We start from the raw sequence: 7,683 nt of genomic DNA, 5'->3' as shown, positions 1-7,683 counted from the left end.
ATATCAAGGACGTTATAAATTGTATTCCATCATTATAGGACATCATTCAGTTTTTAAAGAGATAGACCACCCAAAATTGAATCGCCTCATGTTGTGCCAATCCTGTATGACTTTCTTTATTCCATGGGGCACAATAGAATATGTTTGGCATAATGTTAGTGACTGACAGCCTCAGTCACTCTTCACTTATTGTACCTTTACAATGAAAATGAATGAATGACTGAGTCTGTCATTTTGCCTTCTTTTGTGTTCCATGGAAGAAAGAACGTCATACAGGTTTGAAACAACATGAGGCTAATGTGATTCATTTTTGGATGCGCTATTCCTTTAAAAGGTTTTTAAGGCTCTATGAGTAGATGACTACATATTCACAGTCATGGGAGAGTATCTCCATTCCTTTATACTTACCATCATGGGCTTTCTGAGTGAATGAATGAATGAGTTCATATGTACTTTCTTAAAGGGGTGGTTTATCTAAACATGCAAATTTCCTCACTCTCTTTTTCTCATTTTGAACAATCAGAATTTTTTTTTTTTTTGGCCATACAATGTAAGCCCCAAACAGATTACCAACTTTCTTTAAAATATTAATTTTGTGTCCATATTCATGCAGGTTTTATACTCGAAGCCGGAGGGCGCTCTCGAGCAGAAAACCATAACAGGAAATTCCTAATATGGGCAAAAGCATCCAGCAATCGCTATATGAAAACAGTTGTTTTCGGTTTTGGGTTTTTTTTAAGTCCAAAAAAATCTCCAGCAGGTGATAAATAAAGTATGAGAACAATGCAGTGCTAATTAGCATAGAAACTATTCTGCCTTATTATGTGATAAAAAGTGTTTGTATATAAACAAATCATTATTATTTGTTATTGTCCAGCAGTTATAGATTTCTAAGCCAAAAAAAAACCCCTAGAAATATATAGAAAAATTAGTTGCCTTTAGTTTCCACTACCAGTCAAAAGTTTTTGAACAGGAAGCTTGTTAGTTTTTTTTTTTTTAAGTCTCTTCTGTTCACCAAGCCTGCTTTTATTTGATCCAAGTACTGCATATCAGTGAAATTTTGAAATATATTTACTAGACTATTTAAAATAGCTGTTTTCTATTTGAATATATTTCAAAATTTAATTTATTGAGGTTTCAAAGCTGAATTTTTTTGCATCATTACTCCAGTCACACGATCCTTCAGAAATAATTCTGATATACTGATTTGCAGCTTAAAAAAAAAAGAAAAAAAAAACCTCTTATTATGATTGTTGAAAACAGTCGAGTATATATTTTTTTCAGGTTTCTTTGATGAATAGACAGTTCAGAAGAGCAGCATTTATCTGAAATAGAAATCTCTTGTAAAATTATGTCTTTATCATCACTTTTGATCAATTTAAAGAATCCTTGCTAAATAAAAGTATTCATTTCTATAATTAATTTAACAAAAAAAATGTACTCATCTGTTTTAAATATTGATAATAAGCAAATCAGCATATTAAGAATGATTTCTGATTAATGTGACACTGAAGACTGGAGGAAAGATGCTGAAAATTCACCTTTGATCACAAGAATACATTACATTTAAAATATACTAAGATAGAAAACAGTTATTTTAAATAGTATAAATATTTCACAATATTACTGCTTTTACTGTACTTTGGATCAAATAAAGGCAGACTTGGTGAGCAGAAGAGACTTCATTCAAAACATTAAACATCTTACTGTTAAAAAACTGTTGACTATTAGGCTATATAGATTACAGAAATGTTATATCGTAATGAAATTACACACACACACACACACACAGAGAGAAATCACACACACACACACACAGACAGACATATATATATATATATATATATATATATATATATATATATATATGTGTGTGTGTGTGTGTGTGTGTGTGTGTGTGTGTGTGTGTGTGTGTGTGTGTGATTTCATTACGATATAACATTTCTGTAAACTATATAGCCTAATAGTTAATTTCTAATAATAATTTCTAATCATTTCTGTCCCCCTCACTTCTGAAAAGATGGCTACGCCCCTGCTCTGGCCATTATATATTTGATGCAACCCATACGCACACAGTGAGAGAGAGGGAAAATAGAGAATGAATGAAAATGAATAAGTCACGATAAGCAGAACTTCAATACCCAGAGTCCTCAAGAGAAGGAAAAAATCTAGACACAAGAATCTACGGAGGCCCGGATGCCCCCGTCGACAAGGCACGTCTACAGCCCTCTCTGACTAGATTCCTCTGAGTTGGTTTGCAGAGGGCGAGAAACGGCACAGAACGGCGCTCATTCCAATTTCTCGCGCTCGCTGCACTCCCGGGGCGCTCCTGTGACAAACTGCGGTATTCTGTTTCTACAATTTACATTTTTTTCATCCGACGTGGTGACAACAACACGCGAGTTTTCCCTTGTTCTCCCTGCAAATATTTTTTTTCTGTTTTCTTTTTCTTTCTTTTTTTTAAACCAGATGCTGAACAGACTGTTTGGCGTCGCAAGACAGAAGAGGATCGAGATGACCGAAACCTCCGACAATCATACATAGTTTTTTTTCTTTTCTCACACAGACACCTCTGCTTTTAGGATGTTGCATGTCACCGAGCGTTCTGTGATCCAGTCGCGAGAAGCCTGATGAGCGCGTGAGGAGCGCAGCACCAACAGCTGCAGCAGCGGTGAGTGCGCGCGTCTGGCTTCACAGCCAAAATTTACATAGTCTTCCCCTGCGCCGCGCTGCATTTCACGAGGGTTTGTGTTTTCTATTGAAGGAATTTTTATTAACCTCATCGCTGCCATTCATTGAGCTCGCGATGGGTCACTCGCAATCACACACCAGAGAGCGAGCGCGCACACACACACACACACACACACACACACACACACACACATTAATATGTAGTAGCTACATAGATTACGCTCACCTACATTCCGCGCTACATCAGATATATTACTAGCTGTAGATTGTCATTATTAAACATCACAGACACACATTATTTTGTTGAATAAAAACGTGTGTGCAATACGTTTTAATATAAGAATTTATAAATAAGACACAATAATTTTCGTTCGTATAGCCTACGTGAAAGAAAATTTGACCGTTTGACATGCATATATAGTAAGACGTGGATGTGTCGCTGTAACACAGGGCAAACATGAATGTAGTGCCCACTGACTCTGGAATACTGATGAGTGATCATCCGTGGCTGTTGACTGACGGCATGTATGAACGTCTGTGATGCGTTGGGTGATTATTATTATTACGGGGAGACGACAGCAGCCTCACGCGCCTGCCCGGAGCTCGCCAGTGACTGCACTTTTGATTAGTCTGGCTAATTATTCAGCCTCTGTCTGTCAGATTTTTAATTTCAAATTACTTTATTGGCATGATTGTTTTACATACAATGCCAAAGCAAAAAAAAAAAAAAAAAAAGAACACTTATTTTTTTTCTCATAATGAAATAGAAAAAAAAGCCAGTCATGTTAATAGAGTCACGATTTTAATATATATATATTTATATTTATTTTATACAGAATTGTCATGACATGCCACTTAAGGATTACATTTTTTAAATTGTTTTCTTCTCTTTGACGGTGGGCAATGATGAGCAATGCAGTGGCGCGTTGGCGCAAACCTCTCGGCTCCTGCTGTGCGCGCGACGGTGACGCGAAGATGTTTATGTTGTGACAGGCGCGATCATTAACGCCGCACGCTTGGAAATTAACAAAACGCACGTTGCTTCCCAAACACGGAAACGCGGATATTTCTAAAGACGAGGAAATATATTACTCCATCGTTTCTGTAGCTATATGGTGTGTTGTCATGGAGACTGACAGATAACGAAGTAAACTCACGCGCGAGGATGCTACATTAGAATTGAAATTATATGTAAAGTGTATATTTCTACAGGACACATGACTCATACAGGTTGTATGAGTTAGTAAATGTGTTTTAGCGAGTATTGTGTCTAAAGTGAAACATTTGGTTGAATAGGTAGTCGGGGGGGACTTTGTGCATGTGTTAGCCTACTTTGTCCACCTGTCAGAGAGTGGCTAGTCTTAAAGCTCTGGTCTCCATGGCAACATTTATTCTGTAAAGGAAGCTTAGTTTCCCGCAGCAGCTGGACATCTCTGATTGGCAGAGCTGAGAGACAGCAGTGGCTCAAGCTGACCTTGGCCACACTTAGTATATTGCACACTGCACATAATTAGCGCGGAAACAGCTTCACTCTTTTCCATCTACTTTTTCCATTCACCTACTGGCTGGAGGTTTTTTTATTTTCATTTTCACCTCTGACCTCAGTTCCTCAGTCTAGGGAGGAAGGGGGAGGCATTCGGTTGCAGGCTGCTAAGATTATCTGCATCAGTTTCTGTGTGTGTGTGTGTGTGTGAGAGAGACACTAGACACTGAGAACTTGTGAGTGAGGATGATGATGGAGACAGTGCGAGAGAAGTTGAGAGCGAGTAGCTAGGGGTTCTGGATACCTGGCTGGTTTCTGGGTCTCTCAGTAATGAGCCAACTCTAACAAGAGACAGAACCAGCTCAATTATTGAAGAGTGAGAAAGAAAGGGAGGGGAGAAAAAACAAGGGAAGAGAAGAGAAGCAGCAGTAGCCAGAGCAACACATATACATCACATAAACAACAGCTCGTGCATGCTGTGAGACAGTGGCGGACTTGGACAGTAAATCAGGACGGGAATTTGACTCCACCCCAAGCCACCTCTGTTGCTGCACATGAATTGACTGCTCTGACTCAAAACCTGAACTGTCTTTTTCAACAGCATGCGTACTTGCAGCACTAGTGCTACTGTTTCTTTCGTCACCTTCAAAATAAATAAATAAGCATTGTACACTAGGCTACATATAGTAAGCTAGAAATGGAAAATCAACATTTCTGGTCAAATTTGCCACTAGAAAAATTATTTATCCCCATATGTAAAACAGTGTGCTAGTTTGTCATTTTAAAACTTCTATCATTATATATATTTGTAATATATATATATATTTTATAATAGAATTTATCTATTGTAAGTCGCTTTGAATGAAAGCGTCCATCTGCCAAATGATTACGTAAATATTAGGGTGGAACAGTTCAACTTTTTCACAGTTCGGTTTGTTTTACGGTTTTAGAATCATGGTTTCGGTACCATTGTATGTGCTATGTTTATGGAAAAACTAAACTTTCAAAAAAATATTTTTTAAAATTAAATTTATAATTTTATTAAGAATATTCTAACAACAAGCAACAGCACAAATAAATACAGTAGAGTAAAGATACAAATAAAATAAACTTACTTTCAGGCTTTTTTAGGGAGGTCTAGTTTTTATGTACAGAAAATGAATAAAGTAATCAAATGTAAAACAGCATTGTATTTTGGACTATAAATTAAAGATTATTCTTTATTAAAGTTACAAAAGCTTTTCAATCAAGATCAGTGAGTGATTTCTTTGTTGTCGCTGTTCGATTAATATAAAGACTGTCACTTTAAGAGAATGCACTGATCCAGTGTTCGTATTAGTATTGAACAAGAGTGAATGGTTTGTCCAGGTTTTTTTTTTCTTTTAACGCTATTGTTGTAATGTCTGGGAACCCAGAATGCTCATCCATCAGCAGAAACATATATTATCTGAACCCTGTATGTTTTACGTGCTATTTATAGTAAACCATATTACAGATGCTTTGTCAGATTTAAGCTGAACCGCGTCCCAGCGCGTGCCGAACCGTGTGTGGAGAACCGAGCGGTTCGGTTTTTTCAGTGAACTGTCCCATCCCTAGTAAATATGTAATTCTGACCGACCTGCTCCCTTACTGGCGAATATGGTTGGGATTTTGCAACAACTTGCTGCGTCTGTGGCCAGGGCTTTTCTCCTTTTCATACGTTCCCTCTCTGCTCCTCCTTTGCATTTATGCTCCATTTTTTGCGCGATTTTCTAAGATAAACCTTGCCTCTGGATATATCCGATTAGGCAGTGCTTCGCTGATGTTTAGTCGTGTGGTGGTGTCATTTTCACTCCGCGATCGCCTGATTCGTAGATTCATAAGTCCGTCAATTAATTCGCAGTTGCATACATTAACAGCCTATTGCACGTCAGGCTGATCGACTGCACAGCGGCAGCCGGCAGGCCAGAATGACCGTCAGGCCACCGGGAAATGTCCCGGTGCTCCCGATGGCCAGTCCGCCCCTGCTGTGAGATACTCAGATAGCACATCACAGACACGTCTAAAGCCCATACCGTTCTTAGGAATTAAGCGATTCTTTTTGCATCTTTACATTTTCCCATTTTTAATCCATTAAAAGCGTCCATGCTGCATAGAAGTGAATTATATAATATCACTAACTGGATTGTTATTGAGATGTTAATAAAACTGAAAAATAAATAAACTCAAGCAGTTTTACATTCATGATATTGTTGCCATATACTTTATTTGTACAGATCAGCTGATAAAGTATGTTGCATACTATTCTCTCTCATACCCCCCAACTCCCCCCACCCCACTCTTCCTTTCTCTCATTCAGGTAACAAACTGCCTGGCTAAAGATTGCCATGGAAACATGCAGTTTGAGAGTGAGATAAGAAATGATTGAGAGAATCAATGTCTAAGGTAAGTGTGAGTTTTCATTGCATACATCATTTAGGTCACACAGGACAGCCTGTTCAAACATGCTCATTGTTTTCAATGATGTCATTGAAGCACTGATTTAAGACAGCTTTTTTGTACAGGTTCATGTGCTTTCATTAAGAAAAGTGAACAAGGCATGTTTGAGACCTGAGCCAATCATGTTTTTTCTTTCTTTAGGGTCTTTTTAAACTTTGTCTTTTCATCCTTTGTGTCCATTTGGCATGATTTTAAGACAAAGGAATAGACTAAACATTTTTTTTATTCCAAATTTTGCACAATAGTTTTGGAATTTTGAATCCATTCAGCTACATTTTAGTGAAACTTTATATATTAAGTAAAAAAGTATAAAAATTATGAAAGCAGAGGAAGTCTTTTTTAACAAAACCAGTTACTTCAGTGCTATCCGAAATATGGTGATAAGTCTTGCGTCACGGAAGCCAAATCTTTCAGTTGTCATTCAGACTAAAATTTTAGGAGAACAGAGCATATTTCAACTGGAGTATAAAATGTATTTTACCAAATTTAAATGATTTAAAATTATTCTTCATAAAGAGTTCCCACTTCTACACAAGCATGAGTGAACATGATCTGTTTTGTAATGTGTCAAAATATTTGCAATATTGTCCTGCAAATTTATAGACTCCTATTTGCAGGTTCTGAATATCAGTGTAGTTAGGATACATTTTTTGTGAGTTAGATAATTGTTGGTAGCTGTGCTTTTAATTTCACTTGTTTAAACATTCAAATGTTTAAATGTTGTAAACTTTTAAAGTTTTGGCAGTGACATAAAATTAGTGTTTTGCCAAGTTTGCTTCTTAACTTGTTGTGGTGTTCATTCATTTTGTTTCTAGATTATTGTGTAGAGTGATCAAATACATTTAAATAATTGCTAAAAGCTTCATTGGGCAAAAAAATTAACTTTTCACAAAAAAACAAAACACAAATTAAATTATATCAGCAGGACATGTGAAAGTGTGAATGAGTACTAGTCATGTGAAATCACTATCATACTAAATAGATTGTAAGAGCAGACTGATTGCTATAAAAGGAGGGAAGAAGCACTTCCG

Source organism: Carassius carassius, chromosome 25 (genome assembly GCF_963082965.1).
Source record: "Carassius carassius chromosome 25, fCarCar2.1, whole genome shotgun sequence".
Lineage (NCBI taxonomy): Eukaryota > Metazoa > Chordata > Actinopteri > Cypriniformes > Cyprinidae > Carassius > Carassius carassius.
This window is presented reverse-complemented; position numbering follows the sequence as displayed.